Source organism: Neodiprion pinetum, chromosome 3 (genome assembly GCF_021155775.2).
Source record: "Neodiprion pinetum isolate iyNeoPine1 chromosome 3, iyNeoPine1.2, whole genome shotgun sequence".
In the NCBI taxonomy this organism is placed as follows: Eukaryota; Metazoa; Arthropoda; class Insecta; order Hymenoptera; family Diprionidae; genus Neodiprion; species Neodiprion pinetum.
Genome location: NC_060234.1, coordinates 43,731,192 through 43,758,695, shown reverse-complemented (window position 1 = coordinate 43,758,695; position 27,504 = coordinate 43,731,192). Strand labels below are relative to the sequence as shown.

The 27,504-nt window shown below is 44.4% G+C and overlaps 1 long non-coding RNA gene across 4 annotated transcripts in view; it reads right to left on the bottom strand.

Moving 5' to 3' along the window:
• Window positions 1-2,834: 2,834 nt before the first annotated feature.
• The window catches only part of LOC138190690 (uncharacterized), a 53,909-nt gene continuing 29,239 nt past the window's right edge, over window positions 2,835-27,504 (bottom strand). For 3 of the 4 annotated variants that reach the window (XR_011176734.1, XR_011176736.1, XR_011176737.1), the window contains 2 exons: window positions 21,974-22,112; window positions 2,835-3,523 (listed from right to left, as the gene is read on the bottom strand). This is a non-coding gene — a long non-coding RNA (uncharacterized lncRNA). Of the gene's footprint in view, window positions 3,524-21,973; window positions 22,113-26,015; window positions 26,176-27,504 lie in introns of all 4 variants that reach the window. The other variant, XR_011176735.1, reaches the window with a different exon arrangement.

The following is a 27,504-nucleotide window of genomic DNA, read 5'->3' as shown; positions in this document are numbered from 1 at the left end:
AAGCAATAGCAATGCGAATGGGAATGGCAATGGCAATGGTCTGTCACCGTACGGATGAACAAACACCTGTAACTCACAGCGTTTACGATGTCACGTGCCTTGCGGCATGAATGTAGAAAGTGGGAGAGGTCCAAGCTCGGGCGTGTCCGTGACCAATCCGTGGCGCGAGAACCGCGAGAACCATGAGAAACTTACGGGGAACAAAAACAGGGCAGCGCGAGGCTACTCGAAAAAAGTCTGAGCGTCTTTTGATTGCGAGCGAGATCTGAAGCGTTAAACCGGAAATCCGTCGCTTGAAACCCCTGCGGAACTTCAGGGTAGCCGATGGCCTGAGCAAGAGCGCGGTGGCGGACCCCCGATACGTTCTGCGCTGCATGTGGTCGTTAAGGTGAATTCCGAGTGATTCGACGTCGACAATTGGTGACCGTCATCTTGCGCGACGACCCAACTATCCGTCAGGTATCAGTTCAATGAACATGAACTTGTTCAACCAGCTGCAGAAAAACCTCCCGATGACATTATCATAGCTATATTACGAGTATGTAGAACAATTACTCGATAGCTCTGTCAAACGTAGTAATTAGCCTGTGATAAACCGGAACAAAGTAGTCGTAGCCTAATATCTCGTGCACTCGACTGCTGGATCATCATTACAATTATGTACAAAATGATTTGTCGGACTATACACGCATCGTGCCACTGCGGAGTGAACCGTGAGTTTGTACGTGTTGCGAAAAGGAGGGAGAAGCCCCGGAGTGTCCATATTGCATAAAATCGAAAGTATAACTATAATACAAACGTGATGCGAGAACTCGGGAAGGTAGGTGGGTACTTAGGATGAGGTGTTAATAATTCACCGTTTGAGGTTCTCGCAATGGCAGTTTGCCGTGTCAACAAACATTCAACGCAAGGTATTCTGACGCCAGACGCGTGGCCCTTCGTGGCCAGTGGCCATGTGTTCTCTCGTAATTATAGGGTACCATCCGCCCGCTTTCCAGACAGTCAAATATTTATTGACATCAAGAAACGATACTTGACCCAACACCGCGCCTGACGTTCGTGGGTACAGCTAGATTATCGCATCAGTGTCGTCTCCCTCTGCCTCCCCGCTCACCTTCTGTGTACCATGTGTGGCGATGGTTTAATATTTGAGAAAGGCGTACCGGACTTGCACAGCTACATTACCGTGGAAAATACTTGATTATCGTTAAAATTATTTTCATCCTTTGGTTTTAGTATTATACAGAAATCATCCCGACGTCGGTCGTCGATAGATCTGAAGGTAAATCTAAAAATAAGGTGAATTGAGTTTGAACGAATATAGTTTACGTATGCAATCGGGCATTGCGAAGCTTATGTAAAAAAATTAGATAATGACCCATGTATATACTAGATTGAAAAACAAAGTTTTGTACCAATCAAGCGAGATGTAGTTTGATTGACTCACGAACACAGGGCTCAGGGGACGAGAGGGATAGAAATATGAATCTTGCGGATTTACTACTACACATGTATTCAAAGCATGAGAATGAATGTTTGTGTCTTGTCTAAAGTGCCGTGAAATATACCGACAAGACTTGTCTGATTTTCAAAGTAATATTTCTCAGTAGGAGAGCCCCGAACCTTGCGCACATGAGCGAGCGGATGACGAGGCAGCCGGAAGTCAACGCCGCGTCATCGTCCCGCGACAGGGTAGGACGCGAGGTGTTTGGCAAGCAGCGCTCCTAATGTAATGCTGTTTACCCGGCGTACTGCCTTGTGTTCTTACGTGAAACTCGACCTCCGCCTTTCACAATTCCCAGGAAGGGTGCACCTCTGTCCTTACGCTGCCACTATAAGCTGCTCTAGGCAGCGAAAATCTCTACTTACCGATAGTAAATTCTAATGATCTGCTAAAGTAAAACATGGCCTATGTCTGAGGAGAAGAATCTTACTTACATTTTTTCATTAATTTTTATGGCAGCGATGAAAAATGTGTTGTAGTTAGGGTGAAGACAGATGAAGATCCGTCGAGAATTAAATCCTTACGCAAAGAATATCCACAAGTAATCGAATAGGTGCCGAGACTGGAACGCGGACTCGTAGTGCTTTACACGTGGTAATAAATACGGTGTATATCTTTCGTATATTTAATTGCTTGCGAATCTCGTAGGTTTAATTAAAAACTGAATACCTGTAGGAGAATTGAAATATACCAATGACGATCATCTGCATTGCTAATATAATGGAGCGGAGCCCAGCTAAGCGTATTTCTTGATATTATAACTGGATATTCAATCTCTTCCACGTCCCAATTACTTTACGAGCTAAGAAAAATGTGCTAATTAACTTATCTTCACGCCTCTTGTCCGGAAGCAGACAACGCAAGGCTTCGCCGGACATGCAAATTCCTCGCTGTGCTACACGCACGCTCGTTTCTCCCCATCAAGTCGTACTCTTACCTTAGCAGGCGAACCCCTAGGTTCCACTTCGACCTGTAACTTGTGTTCAAGAACTCTATGATCACGCGAGGTAACAACAAGCGTTTGATAGACTGCTTTCTCGCAGCCTGCTCTAAAAATGAGGCAATAAATTCGAAACTATTAAGAAAAAAATCTACTAGCTCCCTCCCGAATGCAATCAGTCCTAACTTCTACCACGAAGTATTTTTCAACGCACCGAATTATTTTCTTCGAGCATCAAAGACTTTGCTTACAAAATTCATTTCTTATAGTAACGGATTCAGGTTGACTTACCTCTGTGATCCGAATCACCCGTGGCTCCTTCGTAAGGCTAAAGTCACTACTTTAGATGACTGTCGGGTTTGGAAAAGGGAGAAAAAGTGTTTATCTTTATTTTGTGATGCACAAAAATTTCAGCATGAATACGCGTGACGTGAAGTATGTACAAATTACCCAAGTTTGCGCCTATGGCAACTTCGGAGAGCCCTTCCCTTGGCCATGAAAAGACGCGAAAGGGCCAGTGAACCCTAAATAGTATTTGTCGCAGTAACGGGTGGTACGTGCAGCAACGTGACGTCGGAATAGAGGAGCCGAAAGGTCTAATTCGAGTGGAAAATTTAATTTTGAGCCATTGAATTGAGCGGAAGGCGACTATGTGTATGTATAAGGTGAAAAATGCGTGAAGTTAGGTTTACGGGATAATTTCATGCGTCGTAGTACTTGAGTTGATAAAAAATTTTAAGTCTGAATGATGGCAGTACCTAGCCAGTAATGAGAATAATAAAAATAATCATAACAATAATAACGATGTGACGAAAGACCCGAAGTGACCCTGGCCAGTCGCTTGTTCACCAAAAATTAGATTCTAAACTATTTTAATCACAACTGACAATGGATTCGACACACTCTGCTGTAGAGGAGACGTCTCCGGACGAGTTTCGGGCTTCGTCACTGTGTCCCTCCCGCTGGTGTCGGGCCCACGTTTCTTCTCAAGGCGCGTCATTTGGCTCTCGGTAACGCCGGTTGACGGTGATCCGATGATCCCTCGTCCTCGTTGCAACAGCCAACTTCTCCTTCTTCGTCTGCAATCAAAAATCGCGAATTGTCAACCGCGTGTCGCAAAGAATTCACCTAAGAGTACAAGTGACTGATAGAACAAAATTTTTCCTGAATAAATTTTCAAATCACGAGCATAAGCTTTTCTAAATCAACAGTGGTAATCTCTGTTGCCTGAACTTGTTGCAAAACATCGTCAGAAATTACACATATTTTCAACACACTTTTATTTCTCTTTTTTTGTACTGTACGTGTCTAAAACTTGCTATGAGGTCATTCGTCGTAGTACCAACCTCTTCGAAGTAGTGCGATTAATCTGTTTATGAAATAATTCTAATCATGTGGTTAAATAATTGTGGTAATTTGATAAGGCTGTCATCGTGTGGGTTGGATTTCCTTGACCTCTCGCACCTGTTCCTGCAATTTTCTCAAACTGGATTGAAAACCGAATGTTCCCTTTTCCAAAACGATACAGGAAAATGCCCAGAACATTGTAAACTGGAAACATCTGTGCAACGTTGAATTTAACTGACGGCGAGAATACCGTGGCGACGCGACGATGAGTTAAGGAATTGCCGGGTCTACGGAACGTTCGAAGAAACTTCGTCGAAAGGCGAGTTCAGTTCTGAGAATACCGATGTCTCATCCAGCGGTCCATTCAATACCCGGGAAACCACGGCGCGTGGTGGAACACGAGGCACGGGCGAGACGCGTCTCGTTGTGGGAATCGGACGTATTGAAATACCGAGAATTCGCCGCGGTATCTCTTTACCGGTTCACCGCCTCCCTCGTCGCGGTTCCTCGCTCAAATCCACCTCCTCAGCTCCGTGGCCCTCAAGGTTTGACGTATCGTCAACTTATTGGAAGACACAGCAAGGTAAAAAAAAAAAAACTTGGACGCTGAAGAACCGGGAATAGAATACATGTAAAGGATACGCGGAGAAATTTTTCGTAACAATAATTCCCATACTGACTGGTAATCTCTGGACACCTCGTACATTTTGACGACATTTTGTGGGGAGAATAGGAAAAGCTACTATTTTTTCAATAGGGTTATTCCAGATTAGATGGGTAAAAGATAAGAGATGGCCCGCAACATAGTCCAATAAAGCAAAGTACGTAAGAAACTATACCGCAGGCCATCTCAACCGGAATCACCCTATTATTCACCATATGAATGTTAACTTTTCCTATTCTTACTGAGAATTAATGTGAAAATGAACGAGGTACACACAAATTACCAGTTTCTATGGGGTTAAATATAACTTGTTTATTCGTTTAGACTAACTACGCTGCAACGTAGGTTAAGATTGGTAGGAGATCGGCAGCTTAACGAACTTGAGACTATCGAGACCGTTGGTAGCCCAAACGAAACTTAGACCGTCCACCTTGTACCTACCAGGTATGAGGCATCGAGTATAAAGAACGAACGTGGTTGAGGCAATCTCGCGGTGGTCCGTCTGTAGGGGACGCGTGTGTACATCACAAGGCAGACAGATCTGAGGGCCGATAGTGATCTCACGCAATTCGTCGACGTGATCCGATGCGAATCCGCAGGAGAACCGTGGCAGGCGCAAGCCTCGGACCATTGCAAATTGACTCGACGCTCAAGAGGACGCTGATTAATTATTGCACGTCAATTGTCTTTATCGGTACATCGGTTATTCTAAATCGAATTGGAATCGTGACTAGGTAAGAGAATTCACTCTACTTTTCCACTGCGTATATATCTTCCAATCTCCAGAGGAGCATCCGAATACTAAATGACGTCACGGCACTCTTTAGATTCGATCAATCAACATTCCGCGTATCCAGTGCAGGTGTGTGGTGTATATAGTCGAACATCAAATGTTCAATCGTATTCCTTCGGACGATTAGATGTAAAAATCAATGACAGCATTCCTTTCCATATCAATTGAGGTATACGATTCTTCAACTCCGTGGTAATCAATATTATACTATTACGATAATACCAATTTTCCATAAAGATTATAAATTTATTTCAAAAATCGTTATGGGACTGAGAATCCTTGCATTTCGCCAATTCCAAAGCGTTTGGAAATTAGTAGCGACCCAGCTCGAGCGACATCATTGCTAAATCTGCAGTCGATCCGTCGTATCATGACAAGAAACTCCATACTCCCCTCAAAAGCAAAGTGAATACTGCCAAATTAGTTTCTGATTCCGTGGAACCGAGGTAAACAAAGCATAGACCTACCTATCTGAGCATGGTCATAGTGCATAGGAAATAGAAAAAGATTCGTCTGGAAGTCCAACAATCGAAAAATTACGTTGATGACAAAACGTTCTCGGCTACAGATGTCGGGGCTGAATGGGAAGCATATCGAGTCGATTAACATGCGCGCGGCTCTCGCCGTCTCGCCTGGCTGACCGGTGTCCGGGCTCGTGTCTGCCTCGTCATCCTCGTGGAGCAATTTTAACCGGGTCCATTAACGTCGACAATAACGAGCGGAAAGATCCGTCTCAAAGCAGTAGTGCTACGGTGACAACGACCACGGTAAGTAATCAATTCTTTCAGTCCCTCAATCTTTTCACCTGCTTGTATCATTCTTCCGAAAAGGTACTCATAATTAAAATTTGGAGAGGTTCGACGATTTTCGAGAGAACCTCCATACTTGAAATAATTGCCGTGATGTCAATAAAACGGCATTCATCAGAGTCCTCACAGCCATTACTTGCACTGGAATTGTGAATAATTGCGAGTGATGCTCTCTACATCTGAATCAATGAAAATTCACTGATTCCTAGTTATAAGCATACCGCTGGAAAAAACTAATGCATATACGCTGACGAATCAGTGAGTTTTCACTCGTATTTCATCATTAGGTCGACTAAATTTGTCCGAGTGTACGCTTGGAAACTGTATTCATTCGACACTCTCGCATCTAGTGTTGAATGATGAAACCCGAAAATATGATTGAATGATTTAAAAATTGCCAAGCATTTTCTTTGTTCTCGTGAAGTAGACGTATTTTGTGAACGTTTTTAAAATTTCAATATGGTGCGTTGAACCAAAGTGTTGTAAAAATTAGCATGAATGAAATAAAGTGTAACCAGTCAGCAAGGAGTATCGGTGTATCACATAGAGAACCTACCTGTCATATATGATTATGTCATTCGTAATTTACAAAAAACATGGTTCCAGCTCAGGCGCAATACTTATTACGTGCAAAATTTTATACTTGATGCAATATGACAAAGTATAGATATATCCAATTAAGTACCGTATAAAACCTCGAGCGATTCGTTGTCTTGATCCTTTGGAAGTTATTATTTTCTAGAATATTAAATTTTTATCGTGAGAGTTCTGCACTCTCAGCGGCACCACGCCGGTACAATAACTCTTATCGCAGTGCTCAATAATATTTTATTTTATTTTACTGGCAAAACGAAGCTGCAAAATTTGAATGGATAACAAATCTGTTGCCATTGTTTCATTCTGTGGAAGTTCACAATTAATTCCTGTTGTATCGTTCCGAGTATTTCACATGATTTGGGATAAACATCGACTGTCAAATTGATAGAAACTGTCCTTATTCGAGGATCGACTTCTCGATATACGAAACATTGTGACGTATGCAAAAATTATATTCCATAATGCATACGCCAGCTGAGCGCCGTTTCAAGAGCATTCGGCTGTTGAGTCTGCTTCAAGAATTTGTAGTACATTTGCCACTTGGTTTGACTGATTCTCCCGTTGGGGAACTCCCGAGGAGAATCGCGGAGGTCGCGATCCAGGTTGGACCACCCCGATCCATGACGGAGATCCTCGGTTCCGTATCCGAAACTTTAACGCGCGCGTAACACACCTAAGAACGTAGTTCTTTCGTTCTCCTGTCACGGCGCATCCAAAGAATTAATCACGCCCTCGCGACGAGAAGAAGAGAGAAGAGGGAAGAGGACGAGGACGGGGAACCTTTTCAACCATGTTTTTACCCACGACCCACTGCCGACGCTAATCCCAAATGATTGCTTACCTAGACGCGTACACCACCACCGAATACGTGCACTCTACAACTCGGTAGGTAGGTATACCTGATACTCCTCCCTGTTCACACCTCCCATCACTTTTTCATCATATTTTCCTACTTTTTTCTACCGCGAGTCCAACAATACAAGCACAGGGCATCCCCCCGCGTCGTTCTTGTTATTTTCTCGACAATTCTTGGTACCCGGGAATTCCTCTCTCCGGGACTTGATATCCAACTCGATTCAGCTTCTTTATGTCTATTTGGAAATCTTGTGAGATACTGAGTAAAGCCCGTCGAGCGAGTCTTAAAATATACAAGAGATTTGAAAAATAATCGAGCAAAGTCTGGGAGAAGCAGTTTAAGAAATCACGCAATTCATCGTGACCTTGAAAATTGTTACTCGCACACAGCCATTTCGAGATTAAATCCAGACGGTTAATCAGTAAGTTATCTGGTAACTCCTCGCAACTTGCATTTTATAAAACAAGCCTCGTTACATTTGATAATAAGAATTTCGGTCGACTATAGATGACATTTTTGTGGATCGTTATGGTTACATTGAATAAATCACAGACTTGTAATCCCTGTCACTAGTGAATGAGTAGTTAGTAAAAAGGGTTCACATTGTAAATTTATGGGCGAAAGTTAATGAGTTAGAAAAATGCTCATAGAAAAAACAAAGAAACGTGCTCTGAAGGTAATACGAAGCCAGAATACAAAGCTCAAAAAGCACGAAGGGAAGAAAAATAAGTCCTGCAAACTCGACCAGAACGTAAAATTGACTGAGAGGTAGGAAGCTGAAAGGACACGAAGGGAGGGTTGCGGTGGTGGAAATGTGAAATTGTAAATTGTGCGTGGGAGAATGGCTCCCCGGATGGTAGTCGCGGTGCGGGGTCCACGAGGGTCATACTGACGACGGAAACCGAATCCGAATTCGGAGATTTAAATGCTCAGTGAACCGAGGAAAGGGCGAGGGTGGGAATTTGTTAGGTTGCGTCGGACTATAACCCCCCGATGAATATGAAGAAAGTCTTCTCTAAGTTTGCTCTTCCCAGCCGAAATCCCAACCCTCGCCAATTCTCGTGGTTAGGGATATCCCCGAAAAGTCGCGATGGGGAATCTAAAGCGAACTCACGGAGAGTCTGACCTCGCTTCGCCCGTCGCACGATCGTTTATCCTCTGCATTTACTTCTTTCATGTAAGACATTCTAAACCGTTTTTCGCAACACTTAACGAGCCGGTCAAGAATTGCATGACACTGAAAAATGATGAAGAACTTTGAAATTCATTTTTCCATTAAAGGGTTACGTGGGTCTTGAACTTTCAAAGAATCCATTTTTTCTATTTTTTTTTTTTTTTTTTTCTAATGTAATAAAAGAATTATTTTAATCAAACTTACGAGTTATATTAGAGGACAATATTTAAGCTATATTTCATAAAATTTTTATCCAAAAATGTTGAAAATCAAGTCGTTCCGAACTCGTTTTCGGAGACTCAGTATTTCTGCAGTGTACACGATAAGTCCTGCTAGCTTCATCTGAAGTGAAAAAAATCAAATATTTTCTGTTAATTAGTGAGTATAGCTAGTGGATGAACGAAGGATTTTCTTGTCTTTGATTACAACTTATTTTACAAGACAATACATCATGGTGTAAAGTGCACCGAAGCTTGTAGTTTTTTACAAAAAGCTGTGCCAAGAATTCAAATTTTAATTTTTTTGAAAAAGCCCTCGTTTATTCGCTAGCTATACTCGCCTACCAATAGAAAATATTTGGTTTTTTGATTTCGGATGAAGCGCGCAAGAATTATCGTGTCCACCGTGAAAATACTGTGTCTCCGAAAACCAGTTCGGAACGACTGTATTTTCAACATTTTTGAATAAAAATTTTACGAAATACAGTACGAATATTGTTCTCTCATATAAGGACTTTAAGTTTGATTAAAATAATTCTTTTATTATATTTTAGAATAAATTATAGAATAAATGGATTTTTTGAAAGTTCAAGACCCACGTAACTTCCTAAAGCCCCGGATATTTCCATTGAGCTGTCGTTACCCAAAAGATTGTCCGAGGAATCACAGACTACGCGTCGATGCATGTCACCTAGTTTTTTTCTAAGTGTCATTTTTCGATGTAGAGCATTTTCAATCCTGCGCACAATGAAGTCGGGATCGTAGATTCCTCCGTTGAGATAGCCGTCCAACCTTCTTGACGAAAGACTCGACATCTTCTGAACAGGAAATCGGCGAGTCCCCTCGCGGCCTTTTCCTCGTATCGGAGATACCGGAACGAAGCGAGAGAAGCGGAGGGCCAAAGAGTTGGACATTATCAGAAGATTTTCAGACCGGGCGCGGCAACCAACTAGCGTTAATTAATCGAGGGCTGGCTATTTCTATCTGGGCTAATTTCCCACTTGAATGAATTCGACGCGGTCCTTGGGCGTGAGAAAGTGTTTTGACCACGCAGGGCGACGTGGCCTGGTCTCGACATCACAGCCCGAAAGTTACACGAAATTAAAATACATTTGAATCCATTCAAAGTTCCATTTGACAGTGATCGTTAATTGACTGTGATTTTTTATCGAGGAACCGAACCGGGAGTAAGTTCGTGGAATCGTGGAGTCACGCCAGCCTGCGACCAGGAGGGCGGTCACGCCGTGGACACGAGCTGCCTTCGGTCAGGCAGGAAGTTGCGGGCAGGGTATGCTCTTCGCATCCAAGGTCTTCGTCATCCTTATCAGCGCGGTGCAGGGCGAGTTAATTACGGCTAATTGGCATTCGGTTGTTTAGGTGGGGGCCAAAACTTGAAAGGGTCCATGTTTCGAATGGCCGATATATCGAAATTTCAAACACGTGAAAATAAAATAACGAAAGATAAATCGTTCGGAATCTTGATCAGCGAAAGCCTAACTAATTAGTAGTCATTCCAACCGATGACACTTTCGCAAATAAAGATTTCGAACAATTCATCTTACGTTATTTTGTTTTCGCATGTTTGAAATTTCGATGAATCGGCCATTCGAAATATTGACCCTTCCAAGTTTTGACCCCAAGCTGGTTTTTCTTGGCTTTTCCGAATCCCCTGCATAATGTCGCTAAGGCTTAGTTTCTATTCCCGTTTAGATTTAACTCCATACCCGTTACCCACCCTGGACGGACTAGTGAAAACTATACTTTTACCTGCATACCGATCACAAAGTTTTACAAAATTGAATTTGATACAGCGTAAGGACAACACCATTCGCCATTCAGCTTCAATTAAGATGTTACACTCACGACCAGCAACTTATGCCGCATTCGTAGAAAATCTAGCTCCTTTTGATTGTTCTTGATGCTGAATGATGGTTTGAAAAATAATTTCCTCCCCGACGAGCGTTAGTTATAAATACGCACGTCACACACATTCGTCCGTACGTCATATCACAGAAACACGCCCACGCACAAAATACATGTACAGGGCAGCGCATAGAATCACGCTTTGGAAATAAATATCTCAACCGCGAAGCGTGGTATCCCGCAAGAGTTCCGCTCATCCCATGGGAAGATATTATTTATAGGAGTTGGTCCGGCGTGCCGTGCATAGACAGCACCTTCTTCCTGTCGCAGACGAATAGTCTCCCCGGCCGTGGCTCTATATCTGCGAACGCTAAAACGAGACCGACCTATTTCTTAATATCGCGATGCGTGAAGGCGAAACGGGGCGACGACGCCGTATAACGTATAGCTGTGTCTTCGGCACCCTCTACGTGTCGAGCCCTTACGCTGCACCTGTGCCACCACCGAAAGACTCTTTTGCAGATCGATAACCACCTGGAATTATAGGTAGGCGTACTTTGGAATTTTTTTAATGCAAATCGTCTCGTGCAGATCTATAATCATCGGTATTTGTGAAGGGTCGGACCGGCAAATAGAATAGAATAGAATAGTAATTTATTATCTCCATGACAATGGTGGACAAATACAAGAGAGTTACAGAGTACACTTAAGGCTACTTATAGACTAACTAACAGAGAAAAGAAAAAACAAAAGGAGAGAACAAAGACAAAGAAAAAGGTGCTGAAAGTAAGACAGGAGAGAGATTAGAGAACGACCGAACAGGATCAAAACGAGAAAACGCAGAGTAAGTTAAGGTAGGTGAAAGGCCTAGCCTGTAGTGCAGAACGGAACGGTGGCTATGGCATAAATTACACGAGGCCAAAGTAATAGTACCAAAGGCAGTAATGATGTAACCACCGTTTTTGTAATACATTTCTGCAACGTTTATTTATAATCGATTTCCCCAAGTCGTCCTGCAGGGCACGAAGTCGCCACTGCACAAGGGAGACATTTCGATGTATCATGTAGGTACAGCGTAGGCGATACACGGAGAGAGACAGAGGGACAACCGCAGGGGCGTAAGGAAGTTGTCAAAACGTGGCAGGCTCGAGAATTCGATTTCCAGAACGGGGGTCGGTTTGGCTTGGGGGTTAAATCGTGGATCAAAATCGCATCTCAGGGGTGGGCGCACGCCCCCGCATATCGGGAGACCGAACCTGCCGCCATTTACCAGAGTGTATGCGAACTTGATTCGGGCGCAAGACTCGACGACTTTGAAGAACGCAACGCGGGGGAAAAGCCTTCGGCCAGGGGCGACGTTTGACAGCGTTTCGTTTCGCCCTGCAGCCACGCAATTGTCCCGGGACCTCGTATAGCCGTTTACAAGAGTCCGCGACAGGGTGGCGAGGATGTGAGGGGACGAAGAAGAGCCCTCGGGGGTGAGGCGAGGAGAGGCGAGAGAGGAGCCACAGCCTCCTCTTCCTTATACAGTTATACACAGCGCGCCGGAAAATCCCTGGCGGCGGTCACTCAATCATACGCTATTCTTGTCCCGCTATACACAGTTACATACCTTACACCACCCTCGACGACGGAGCATCTAGGGTCGAAGGACTAAGGAGGATGGATTTTCACCCGGCAGCCACCCCGCCGCGACATCTAATCGCCTCGTAAATGTTCCTCGGATCGGCAACGCGCGTAGAATGTGCAAAGAAGGATGCGAAGAAAAAAAAATTTGACTAATTATTAGACCGAGTGAAACAAGACTAACGCCGGTGAAAAAATACACTTGCCGCGAACATCGTGGCGAACTGCCAGATGGACGGATTCGGATCGTACAAAGATTAAAAAATTAGGTACTCGTCATTTCCAAGGATACCAATATTGATAACATTAGTGCGTTGAGCTTACTAGAGATTGGGGGAAATTTTTAAAATTTGCTGTCCTATTCGTATTTGTACACGAAATATTGTTTCAAGTTCAAAGGTGATTTTCACCGACATATAATATATGTCTTTTTGCATCTACCGTGTCAAAATGTGTCAATGACCTCATGCGAATAAACATAGGTTAATATCCCTGAAAAATTGTAAAAGGGTGTCTCGAGATGAATTGACCTGTGAAATGAAGAACAAGATATTGTTCGAACCTGCGTCGGCGAAATGAGTACATAGATCCAAATGTTTGAGTTAAGTACCGTGAGTTAGCTACAAATGCAACTGCAGTCGAGCAATAATGATGTTGAGATGAAAGCTGTGAGCTTCGTGAGTCGATACGGTATTTTTTGTCGTTACTACTTGTTGACGGCGCTATTTCTAACCAATGGTGAAAATAACGGCAAAATAGAGAGAAGTCGGATAGCTGATCTTTGCCAAAACCGATGCGTTGAGGCAATACGTTGATTCTTCGTCCGTGGATACACACGCACACCTAGTCAAATACGTATCTATGGGACGGAGGAGACACGGAGGAGGCGAAGTCGCGAGTCGGCCGAGAGTCGCGTAGCCCGCCCTTCCTTTCTTCAATCAAATTAGGAACATCAAAGTAGGTAGAGCCGATCGAGGGAGACGATCCTACATTCCGCGAGGGAGACCTTATTCCTCTTTCTTCCCGCTTCCACGGAGCAGCGTGACTCGGAATTAGCCTTTATCTCTCGAATCCGCCTCCGCCTCCGCCTCCGCCTCGTCCTCGTCTTCGTCGTCACCCTCGCTCACCCGGGCCACGATCCCCGGAACCAGGAGACAAAGAACTCGGCTGCGAGTCGCTTGGTTAACCCGTCATCCTGGAAAGCCTTCCTTTATCTAACCCCGCGGAGAAACTCATCCCCCTCCCTCGCCCTCTTGGATTCATTATATTTCGCCGACACCCGTCGATTACTATCGTGCAGGGGACCTACGCTGAGAAAAAGGAAATATCTGATTCACTGCAATCTCACTACGTTGATTTCCGAGGCGCGAATCGCCACAGATCAATGAACCCTGTCCTTTTTCCCTTGCCTACCGTAACCCTCTGCTCTGATTGTGTTTTTATTATTCTCAGCTAGAGGCTCTATAAATAATAGTAATGTAAAATTTTATGCCACACCTGCGACTCGTTTCGTCGGTCAAAGTCACCTTACTTCGAAGACTATGGTCGACCAGCTAGAACGAGTCTGTAAGCAGAGGCTCAATGTCAGTCAAGTGGTTTAATCCAAGAACTGCGTTAAAAGAGCAGATATTCAGGTGGAGGCAGAGCCTCGGAATTATGGATAGAGGAATCGAACGTAGTCGCGATAGCGTCATTGAACAGAATACAGTCTCGTAATTTCCGAACATTACATTTCGTACCCATAAACTGCGATCCTAAGCGATCTCACTACTGTTACAAGAATTATCTGAATACGGAGCTGTACGAGGCAGATTCTCTCGCGAAATACAAAAAAAGAAAGACGGTGCTGCAGGTGTTGATAGGATTGACGCAGACATATCGATCTTCACCTGATATAAAGAGAACGGGAATTGAGATGATCGCGAGCGAATCCTCCTTATCTGAAAAGAATGATCCGTTCGCTCCGCGGCTATCTTATACCTCGGGTAGGTTTTGATATCGGGGGCGAGATTTGACGCTTAGACAATGGCCGTTTCGCTGGCTGCGGGGCGGCGGGGCCGGGGTCGCGGGGTCGTCAGGGTGATGGGGTGGATGGTAGACCGGGGGTGGGATGGCGGAGGGGGGGGGGGGTCAAGTCCCTGTAGAGCGCGAAGCGCGACGGGGTGTCGGGGGCGCAGGGGCGCAGGTTCGAAGGGGCGCCTGCGCCAGCGCGCCTAGGAAAAGTGGCAGCATAAGCACCCTGGGGGCGTAGAAGGGCCGCGGGTAGGGGAAGATGTAAATGCCTCTGTGATGTATCGGATCGATGCCGCGGCATCCAGACAGCCACCGTCCATGGGGGCGGGGGGGCGCGTCACCTACTACGCGTGCTAAAAACGTTCCCCCTGCTGCGTTTCTCAACCTTTCTTTCTCTCCTCTTCACCCTCCTCTCGTCATCCCAGCTCCTGAACCTCCCACGCTTTCGTTACTTTTTCATTCTCATATACCGTCGCGACGAATCGCCCCACAAAGTTCCTCTTTTCTCTTTCTCTGTCTTCTTTCCTGCTGCGGCAAGTTTCTTTTTCTTTTCTCTTACTTACTTCTCTTCCTTTTTCTTCTTCCGTTCTTCCCTGCAGTTCTTACCACCTATACCTATACCCATTGCTTTATATCAAAGTCACGGTATGTGTGCGGATATCGACAGACGAATGTGGGCAGCGGTTTTTCGAAAACTGTTGGCCCAGCGAAGTAGGCGCAGGTGTAACAAGTGTAACAAAAGTTTGAGAAACTGACATGAAATTACTACTTTCGGAACTGACTTGTCCAGGGTGAGAGAGCCGAGCTTGCGATGCGGAAGACCGCAGCCGAAAAGTCCGCATGAAACAATGTAGAGAAACGGAGAAATAAACAAGAAGAAATAAGGAGAAAGGGGCGACGACGAACCCAGAAAGGATGACCGTGTAGCTCTAATCATGAACTATTCTGCCATCTGCTTGCCTCGATGGCTGCTGCAAAAGTATTCGATATACCGCATCGTACACCGTATAACTATAATACGTGACCTTATTTGTTCCGTATAACAGCATCTCCTGTGTGCATCAAAATGCGCGTTGCAAGTACTCATGCGGATCAAAGAAAAAACATAAGAGACAACGGATCGGCAGATGAAAAAACAACGGTAGATTGGCTGATTACGCGCTCATGCCAAATTTTAGTATTACGCATATAAACGAGCTACAAATCATAAGTCCCGATTCCTTGTCACGTGTCCTGTTAACGACTTCTCAATACTTCCGCGTATACGAAAATCGTAGCTGCCACGTAGCGAAGTGACGTTCGTCCGCACTGCACGTGCGTACGATGACTAGGTACTTGCAGGAAAAAAGTGACCTGCTCTGATTTCACACGCCAGTTCCCTCGGATTTGGAATTTACCCCAGACACATGTATTATGTTAAATACTTGGCAGATGTATTCGTCGATGATAATCGCAACGACGATCTGTATTATAGGTAGAACATACTACTTCTCCAACGGGATATTGAGATTCGTTTGATCGAAATCTTTGCAGAAATAAAGTAGCATGCTTACCGGGGACATTCGTTACGGCTGAGGTGAAATTTCACGTAAACCGTTCCATGTGCGAGGGATAATAATCATGCATACTGGTTAATAAACCAGGGTAATTACAGATGGTACCGGTCCTTTATATTTACTGCACCGGCTGAACTAATTGGTTTCTTTTAATTACGCTATCAATTTATAAGTTTATAGGAAAACAATATTCATAAGCCACAATAGAGAATGAAATTAACGCATTCTCTAGTTACGCTTCCGAATTATCTACATCTTCACATATCATTCTTACATCTACGCATTTTCATGATAACAGTAAATAGAAATAGAGAATGAAAATGAAGGCTATTCACTTTAAAAACTATCACTTATCACGAGAGAATATCACTGGTACCTCACCGGAGATGAATGGAGTAAATTTTAGTTTTGCCGAGCCAGCTATCGCATTTCGTTCGACAGTAAATTTAAAATTGATATCAACTCACACTGAAATGCAAATCGAGATTGCAATTGGCAATGAGTAAGCTCTTTGCCGTACTTTTCGGTTGAATTTAGGAATATGTCGATTTCGAAGAACTTTAAAACAGCTCGCGACGTACGTCATTCAATTTGAGAGATATCATGTTTTTATTCTTATTTCCATAATTTACTCTATTGTTTAATGTTAATCAGTACTCGCACTAGTCGACATGACGCGCAAATTGATCAGTGAATTTTGATTCGAGATATTGGAAAGTTTTTGAAATCAGTATATTGTTGTGAACCTTTTTTAGAGCTGCTGATCAATAGTCCTACGTTCCTGACCGACGCAAGCATAGCCACGGCTTCGATCGTAGCATTGCGAGTGAAGTTTACGTGAAAATGTAGTACTGTCGATTTTCCTAGTGAGCGCTAGATCCCTCACCCCTGCTGGGAAGCTGGCTGTCCACCCTCAACATATGCGTGTGCGCTTATAGGCGTATACATACGCGTGGTACATAGAAACGTAAGCTGGTGTACGTGGACAGAGGCGGTAAATAACGTATCCGCAAACTTATGCATGCCCACGTTTGTATAATTTCTCTCGTTCGACCCCTCGCGAAGCCGTAAGGGCTGACGAACTCACGCAATCTCCCAGTTACCACCAGCACCCCCGGCGTCTCTTGGAATTGATGCGAGTCTCACACACAGACACCCCCTCCCCCGCCGAGGCTCAGGCTCCACACGCGAACCTTAGTTAGGTGGTCAGCTTGCCGCCAAAACCTTCTGCTTGCCCTCCAAATATCTCCGATTACAAATATAAATAATTAAGAAACGGCGAACTCTTCGACAAAACATAAGTTTATAATTTTTTGGTACCGGCATGTATGGGTATCGATAGACTATATGGTTTAGTTCATACAAAGTAAACATTCGTTCAAAATAACTCCAATATGTATAAGAAAAATTACGGATAGACTTGTACAAAAAAATCGTGCAGATATCTCGAGCATCTCTATGCGATAGGCAAAATCTCAATTGCCACAATTCTTTTTGAGAGAACATACCCCCTGCCAATGAACAAAAATTTCTCCTTATTGCTCAGACATGCGTTTCGTCTTTAAATATTCATACATTTTCTTATAATCTCACTGATTTTTGGTCAAATTCATCGTATTTGTCAAACTTTAGCAAATTGAAACCTCATTCGATGAAATAGAAAATTATTAATAATTAAAATTACCAACGTATAACTTAAAAAAAAATTGATCGTAATCGTTGCTGTTGGGAACGTTCAAGTGTAAAATTCTCACGCGGTCACCTGGATTTAATTTCATGGTGAATAAATGATAATTGTTAACAGCGTCGTCCATAACTTTTACCGACCCTCCCACAGACCTTACATAATTAGTTCCAATGCCACGTGTCAATTGTAACTAACTACGAGTTATAGACAAAATCCAAGAGTCCCGAGCGCACCAAGGTTTCTCTTATTGGGGTTGCGCGGGACGGAAGCCCCGTCTGCAAGGCCTCTCCCCTCTAATTCGTCGGTAGCTATGGTAACTGTGTATAAGACCGCGGCAATCAGCGGTTCGTGGAATTAACGCCAATGCCTGCAAGAAGGGTGCAAGGGTGCAGGACGCAGGACGTGCGGCGCAGGGCGCAAAGCTCGGGGAGAAGTTGAGCCAGAGGTTGGGGTGAAATATTCGCTTCTCCCTCCTCGAGCCATCCCTCCGCTCCCCCTCCGTCGCGGACTCCCCCGCCTCGGCCACCCCCAACCCACCCTATCTTTCTCTCTCAGTCAACCAAGTCGAGCCGATCGCCTCACGCCCTCGAGGTACCGGAGGAGGCGGATTGGCGGAGGCAATACTTCATTTTTTAACTTCTCGTCGGCTAGACCCTATACAATTTCGACGAGGGTCTCGACGAGGAATCCCAGGAAGGGGTGGCCTTGGAGGAGGGTCGTGAATCGAGTTTAAAGGGCCCCGATTGGCCAAGGGCTTCACATTCTGGCTCCCCGCACGCTTTGCATACACCCCGCGCAAGCGCTCGCGCAATCGCAACCTTTGTCTGTCCAGTTTCAACCCCTCCAAACTTTTTACACACCTTCAAAACCTTACGATTCCTGTAATGGAACCGGCCCCTCCTCCATTTTCACAAAATACATGCTCGTCCTGTGTCGAGAACCGAGGAGACATATCAGTCAATACATCAAAGAATATAACGTGCGCGTACCCACATTTTACCCGATGAATGAGATAGTATAGCTACGCAATCGTACGATGTACTAGAGAAATCTGCATTCATTTACGTAACCTTCGCAAGTTTGGACTATTTTTACAAGTGAGAAGGAAAATAAAAATTTTGTCTCAATAAGAGGAGAAGCATGGTTGACATAAAAACAGCAAAAATGGACGAATAAAGTACAATGTCTCGACTCAAGGGCATGATTATTGTCGTTGAAAAAAAAGTCACGCGCCAAAGACGAAGGGTTTTGGTCTTTTGGTTGATCCAGAAATGCTTCAATAATTCATTGTCAGACGTCAATAATCACATTGTTTGCAAAAAATGTGCCGACAAAAAGAAAATCCCGTAGAAATGAATCTTGTTTGTAAAGTTCGTATCGCATAAGCGCAGAGTTGCGTGCCATTATCGTAATGAAATGGAGAAAAACTGATCCGTCACACGGGATAGAAAAACGCCAAGCGACACACTTCTCGTTTCTTGATATCTCAAATATCTGGAAAATATTGATACTGCAAAAGCAAGACCAAGCCACTTTTGATGAATCTAAATTACCGTAGTGCCAGTCGTGAGTTTTGCATAAGTAGCTTAAAATGTGTATCTCAAGTTGATGCCGAACATGGTGCATGAAGGGAAACGCGCAGTATGTAGGCACAAGAGTGAGTCACCGGTTGGTCCAGCTTCCCCACAGGCTGTGCGTTGCCCAGGCCGGCGTCTGTTCTTTTCTTTCTTGTAATCTTGCTTTTCCCGCAAACGGGCAGCGAGGCGTTAATTCAACGGCATTGATTGCCGAGAGCTGCCCCAACCTCGGTCTCCGAATGCCTACTTCCCCTTCAGGAGATCCCGCTGCCCCTTCTCACCCAACCACTTCCGCCTACCACGCATTGTTAGCACGGCGTCCTCGTTTCCGGTCACTTACAATTTTCTTTTTCGGTTTCTGTATTGTTTCTTTTTTTTTCTCATTACAAATCTTGCACAGAACACTCTGTGTTTAAGAACTTCTTATGTTCATTTGACGATTTACTATGAATAGAGAGAATTGGACTGCAGCACTGAATAAGCTTAGCAGATTATTTGAACCCCTCTACATTCTTCAATTATCTTTTAACCGTTTACGCTGTTTAGTTTTTAATGGCAAATTATTTCAGACGAAAAATCAACTTTCAGCTGCAAGGAATCCATTCTATCATGTGTTTGATACTATAGGTTAAATCCTGTAGCGTACAGAGTAAACCAATTTTAACGGGCCACTCTGGGATCATTAATAATCGCAAGTATAAAACACTTGACAGTTCTGTACCTATTTGGGGCCCCATATTGAATTGAAACCTTTAACGTCAGTTAGCACAATGCCCTTTGGACGGGGTCGTCCCGCTTATTGCTGTAAAAATGATGAGTGGTTTAACCGATGGAATTTATTCGGCCTGAATTCAAATCGTTGCGAGACCATGCGGAATAAGCTCCCCCGTCGAAGGTGGCTGAACTTCGCTATCTGCCAGTACCTGTCACTACCTGTCGACTTCGTCGTTTCCTACATCTGGTGATGGTATCGAGTCCCTGACAAAATTGGACACTCTACAGCACTGATCTTTGCCGAAACACAGTCATACAGTATTGATCACAAGTAAACGAGTGATTTAGAAGTGAACAGCAAAAGTGTCGACCGCCAACGACGACTTCAAACATGTCGAATCCTCAGGCATAAAATCATGATTAAGGTCAGCCCGGATGAAAGATATACATAAGTACCTGTGTATAGTTATGTATTAAAGGACTGGTGTGTAGCCCTGAGAGCGAGTGCTGGAGAAATGAAAGAAAATGACACGGGTAACAGATAAAATATATAATACGATAGTTGCCTACATGGAATGCAACAAATTATAGGTAAATACAAAGTAGCTTACTCTTAACCCGAGTCCCATGGTACGATAAAGTCGGTCGAATTGAACAAACACACTTTGCTGTGCAGAATACCGAGAGTAAAGAGAGAAATAATTAAATTGAAGCGGATATGATCAGGCAGTTCCAGCAATTGAGAAGGGTAGTACAGATCAATGACAAGTGAATAAGATAAAATGACTTGAATTAATATGAAAGTCGGAGAAACCAGGGTACCAAGGAGGTGTCTTCGGTCTTCAAGTCAAGAGGATGTACATATAGGCGAGATAAAGACAGGTGAAATTTGCATGTAGGGGCAAAATTTGAATAAGTGGCAGCAGATTTGTGTCCTGGGAGCTGATGGCTGAAGGGCACCAGAATCCTCTCGCGAAGCCTTGGCTACTGGGCGACCAGGGCCAGAGCCAGGGCGAGGGAACAATCGGGATGGACCATCAGTCCTGCTATTTCACCCCTGTAATCCGTTCTTAAGCAGCGCCCTCTTTTTTTACGGCGCCCTGGTTCTCGCTTCGCAAAGATAGCGCGCAGGCTTTATTATAGATTGACCCCCGCACTCGACCTCGCCCCGAGTCTGGGCTTTCCCTTTTCGTTCTCTCTCTCTCTCTCTCTCTCTCTCTCACTCTTTCCCCATTTCCTTGGTCCTCTCATCCTCTCCTTTCTACGCGACACGGGGGCCCCTCGGTCCGCAAATGTCTCGACCGGCAGCGTTCGCTTTTGCGTGGGCCAACATTTATCTCTATCGTTTGCATCAACCGAATGACCAGCTTTGCTATTTTCGGACGAATACCCCTCCGCACCCCGGCACCCCCAGCTATTCTGTTCGTCCCGCTGTATAAGTTAGAACATCGCACCACCACTTTCCCTTTCCGCTAATGTCTTCCCTCTTCTGGACTTTGCATCGATCAAATTTCACCACTGCGAAAACCAACAGGCCGACAATGCAACCGTCTGTACTTCAATTTACATCACGATTCAAGCACAGTAATTCAATAATTCGCTGAAATACTCATTCATTTGTATCGTCACATTATACTATGCTGTGACAATATGTTCTAACCATGTACCAGTCTCTTCAAAAGGTGTTCAAGTTTTGTAATCGGGAGACTCAATTTCCAGAAATCTAAACATAACACATCGCAAGAGAGAATTTTTCCCGAAACCAATGATAACTATGTCCTCGACACATTGTTAGCAAGGGTGCTTTCTTATTTAGAAACACATCAAAAAGTTCGTATGTTATTGCTATCATGCAGCTTACAAATTTTTCGCAAATAATAGTAAGAAAAACGCTTTGAAAGTTTAAATACAATTTTTCCAATCAATTCGATTTTACAATCACAGGGCCACTTGATTTTATATATTTCCATTTGAAAATACAATGCGTACAAAATATCAGGGATCGAGAGACCGAGCCTTCGAGAATTTTGCTCACCATTTCAGGGCGTAGGGTAAAAGTGCAGAAGGGGGAATGAGACTGGGAATAAATATCCCCAGCTGCGCGTTGTTTGCGTGTTTCTTCGGAATCCATAATAGGAGCCCATCATCCGTGGAGCAGCTAGGGGGCCGGCCGCCTGCGCAAACAATAGAAAAATCATATATTGACGACAGTTTCAGGAAAACTTTTCCAATCTTTTCGTATATATCTCTTGCACGCTTTTGAATCGCTTCTTATATCGTCTCAGGGATGTAAAACTATCCAGCAATTACCAAGGAGATACGAGATGGTATCTCGCTAATTCTATTTTACTACATGTTATACTTATACATTATACATATTTTTCCCGAATGGTTGTTCTTTTTTCTTTCTTTATTCTGCTTTTTGCCAAATTTTATGATCTGGAAATGATTGAGAGAAACTATTTCCCCGGAATTTACTTTTCGGAGCCCAGTCAGGTTTACTGGCTTTTCTACGTAGTTTACAGTTTACAGAGCTTTTCTATGTAGTTTCCCGCGCACGCAGGGTTGCGGGTCTTGCGCGCGAGCAGCAATAATACATTAATTATGGGTGATTCTTACACCGTGCTCGGCAACCACTGTAACATATACGGTCAAGCACAGCTGGTACCCTTAATTATACGGAGGATGGAAAAAAGTATTCGAGCAAACTTTCTGTGGCCGAAAAAAAAAAAGAAAAGTGAAACGTAATGTCTGATCGAAAATCAGATTCACCTTGAATATTTTCAGATTTTATTTTGCGATTAGTATTTCATCAGTATACCTAGCCGAGTAACATTCAAGAAGTATATTTTTATAACCTCACCCTCACCTCTATGAACAAATTATTCCACGTTTTATATATAATATAATCTCTTTAAACAATTACCTTCCGCACGACCCCCGGATAATGTTCCAACGCTTAAAGTTTCAGCGTGAATGACGGGAGGAGGTCGAGGGGAGGTGCAGAGCCAGGAATAAGGGGCGTCAATTAATCTCGTCTTGGTATCTCACGTTTCAAGCCCTCAGCCCAGCAGCGACACGAGAGCCGAGGGTGTGTGGAATCTTCGTACAATAGTTGGTTCGCGTTTGTCCGGTGGTGATTCATAATTTGGATGAGCCGAAATGCGGAGGGCACGCGGTGGATCGGGTCGTCTGGCTGTCCAAAGCTGTTTAATAATGCCAAGCTTTTAGGCCTATCTCGCGAACACAGATGTACGTACCTCTCTATTTCGCGCAGTGTGTGGATGGAGGACGAGGGGCGGGTGGGCAAGGAAAGGAACGGGCCGTGTGTGCGGGCTCTGTCATAAAAGCGGCCCATCCCCCACCCGTTGCCACTACCGTAAACGAGGTTTCTTTTAATTAAACTGTCCCCCACCCCCGTGGCTCGGCTCGCTATAGGTACAACGCAACCCTCGCGAGTGCTCGCTGTAGCCTTCTCGCTTTTTTCCTCTATTCTGGAACTCTACTACGCCCTTGGCCGCATGCATCCTTCTCTGTCTCCACCCCCTCAGGCGGGCGAGGGGGGTGGTGACCCGTCGAGACGTAACAACGTCGGCGGCCACGCGTTATCAGTGCCCGCCAGGGCTGGTCCTTCCTTCTCTTTCCCTCACCGCTTTCACCCACAAGACGTCGAGCTGCTCGATTCCTCGGCTAAACTTGATATTGACATCGTAATGCCAATTCGAACAGATACGATATTAAAGGAAATTGGAAATTACGTTGAGACGTCGGAGATAACGCGAAAGGCTAGCGTCGTATACCTTTCCTTATACACGTTATACCTTAAGCCTAACCGTTGCTCTGCTTGCGCGATATCACGCGTCCCCTTCTTCCCCCTCGTCCCGCCGTTCGCCGCATATCGGTTTTCCGAATTTGCCGTACTATCGCGAGGTTCTGGCTGTCGTCTAGTCTACGATATTATACTTGTACTATAAAACCTTCAGCGCGTAACACTGTTTCCGTATTTCTGTAGGGTTTACACGCATTCCGCGTCACGGGCGTCTAGAATAGAAGCGGGTAAAGTAGGCGATAAGGAACAAACGCGATGGTTTTCAGTTTTCCACTCCACACCACTCGCTCGGGTAACTAACAACGAGAATCGTCTTATACAATAGTTAAGAAATAGCAAACTATGCACGAAAATAAGTATAACCGTATGCGTATATGCAAACCGTTGTATTACACAACGAAAAATTACCCATAGTAGGCGCACGGGAATTTCAATTCATAATGTCATAGAAGTTGAATTATTTATAGAAATTTCTTACGCTCTTCCACGTTCCTCATTTCTAGACAAATAACGATTTTCCAATTTTCAGTGGTAAATAAACTACATCAATATAAAAATCAATGCGAAATATACATTTTCGTAATGGCCAGTGCCTGAGTCGACTGGCTTGGATTGAAATGGATGGATGGATTGATTTAATCGACAGCGAGACACATCGATATTCTCGGGGGGTAGGACCTTAATCGGGGTACAACTGATCTTTGAAAAGTAAGCAACAAGCAAATGTTAACTTGTCGAACTTCCACAAATTGCCATCAAAGTGCTGCCGCTATAATCGCTCCCTTGATTATAGCTGTAGCTGCGCTAATCCTAAAACGAACGGAAGGTCCGAAACTGCAGTTGTTATGCTCTGACGCGACGATTGTTGCAAGAGAGTAAAGATTGGAGACTCGAACGGCTGTTGCCGCTTGAGCGAATCTCGGTTCTTCCTTTTACAATCAAACGACCCATTGTCTTAATTTTTGCGTGCCGGTCGTCGTGGATGCATGCATGGTGGCCGGCTAACCAGACACCGATACGGTGGCCCTTAGCCGTTGGTCAGACGGAAGGTTCAGATCCCTCGTTGTGGGCGCATTCAATTGGCTAACGAGCTTCCGTGATTAGCCGAGCGTTGGGTGGCTGATCTCTCCCCATCGCCCTAGCCTCATTATCGGAGACCCGTAATTTAGCCGGATCGCGCACGTTCCTCCATATACCAACCTACGTATTTATACTCGGACGAGTTGACCATGCGCAAGACGCCGGCACACTTTTCACAAGACGCGGTCATCTGCGAATCCTGCAACGCCCGGACCCGCGGTTGTTCCTCGTTCTGAATTTAAAACTAGGTTGCTAGGCGAATCAGCGATGCGATATTTCGATCGCGAGGTGCTCATCTGTTGGCGGCACGTTTAACCGAGCTTCTACAATTTCAAACGAAAGCTCATTCGGTATCTCGGTAATCCAAGACATCGCGGTATTGCCAATCATTGGAAGTTGATGCTAATTTCGACACGAATGATTCACCCGAATTTCAACCAGATGTGTCTCGTTTGTTTACTCTGAAGATATTTACTTGAGAAACATTAAAACCATGGTGACACGGGACACCTGAGTCGAACAGACAAACTGTAATTAGACAAAAATGAAATCTTTTGAAGTAATTCCGTGATCCACAATTAGCTTTTCCTCAAGCCTGCCATAGAACGGTGCCTGCGAGGAAGGGGAATGAATCTGAAGCTGAACGTGCCGGTGGAAAGCGGAAAGGACGAAAAACGACAGAAATTACGTTTCTATTCGACTCTGTGTGCAAAACACGTATACGTATAGGTGGAAGTCGATGCCGAACGGACGGACGGACGGAAGGACGCGGGGGCAGGGTGGTAGTCGGGTGAATTGTAAGGAATTGAAGATTGAATGGAATGAGGGGAGGACTCTTTTAAAAGCAAAAGCCCCGGCTGGCTGGCTCAGAAACTGGGATTATCTAAAAGCGGTTGAAAATGTTGTTACGGATAAACTGCGTAAAGGGAAAATCAGTTAACCCCGGAATCGGGTACAGGACAAATCCACAGGACCGGCCCGCCTCTTCGGATACATATTTCAGGGGAAGATGATTCAATCACTCCCAAAATAGAAAGATAAGCAACGGTTGGTATGCCCATACACTACATGTTATGCGTAACGTTGTTACGAGAATTATAAACGGTAGGTTGTAGAACCCGGTTTACAATTGCAGATCAAGATCAATACATATGTGCCCGGAACTAACCTGCGAAATTAGATTTCTCTTCGTTTGTTTTTTTTTTTTTTTTTTTTTTTCAAGCTGCAGAATTTCCACGTGAGACTGGCGATCGTCGTATTCGTAGATGCTTGCTTTTAAATGGCCCAAAATCTCGAATATATTATACACTCATGTGTCCAATTCCGTTCTGCAATCAATGTAAAGATATTCGATTAAAATTACATTCTGGTCACAGGTGAACGGGTCGAAATAAATGTGATAGCATCTCTTCAGATGGCGTCTGAATAGAATTAAAAAAAGTAGAACCGGAATAGGAAATGGAGTCGGGGGTTTGACCCTGGCTAAAACGGAGCGGTATGTGTTCAACGTCACACATGCTTGATAATGATTTTTAATGGACTAATAGTCCGGTGAAAAGATGAATAATTAATTCCTTGTGAGTGATGTCCAACGAATAAAGTGCTCAAGGTAAGGTCGAGGTGATTGCGATCGTTGTTAGTTTTAATTACCTCCTTCCTCGTCACTGCGGTTTGTCGACCGGGCAGATGAATAACAGTTTCGAGGCCTCCCACAATCCCGGACGCCGGCGGCTGCTATGCCGCGTTACTTGTCAGTTTATACTTGTACGAAATCTAATTCCAACTCATTGTCAGAAGCGAAATTGATTCGTAACAGGCAGAAACGACTTGATTCAACGTTCGCGGATGTTATTCCCAGACACGTGTATTGCCATTACAGACCCGTCCGAAAAATGATCTTCGGATGACGGTTTTCGAAAGAGACCTCCCATGCGGACCTGTCTAAATATCGCTTCATTGATTAAAATGCTGTGTCAAGATTACCGCATGCTTATTGTATCCGAGTGTAGAGTAGGAAATGAAGAATACAAGGAGAATAATTATTGGCTGTACGCGGCAGTGACCACCGCGCATGAAGGGATTAATTAATATTCGACTCGCGTTATCGGTGTTCGTCCGCGGGCTTCCTTCTGCCCCCCCCCCCCCCCCCCCCCCCCTCCATGGAACTCTCGCGGTTCTTTGGAGCGAACGCCAATAGAACCGTAGGACTGCGATTGCATTGCAAATCTGACCACGTATTTGTCCGAGTGCAATTAGCGATTTAACTCTTGGAGAGAATTTAAATTTTAATTGATTTATTTATCAGCGCGCTGGCTGGCTCCTCCGATCGAAACGAAACGCGTCTTCTTGACGTGATCAAATCACTGAAGTATTCGCCGCCGCAGATACGCCGCTTACGCGAAGATATGCCGACGTGCCTCGACGCTTCTACCACCTTATTGTACTCGCTTCGCGTATGCTCACGTACCTTGCGTCCTATGCAGGCATTTATTTGTATGCAAAAAATTAGCACCCGCTTCTTCGCAGCAACGAAGTGGTTAAAAATCTGTCGTATTTTTATTTCTCTGCGTAGGCATCCGTACAGGCAAGTAAAGAAATTGGCGAATCTGCCGTCACTACCGGCTTCGCAAATCCATATCTTTTATCCGATGGTAAAA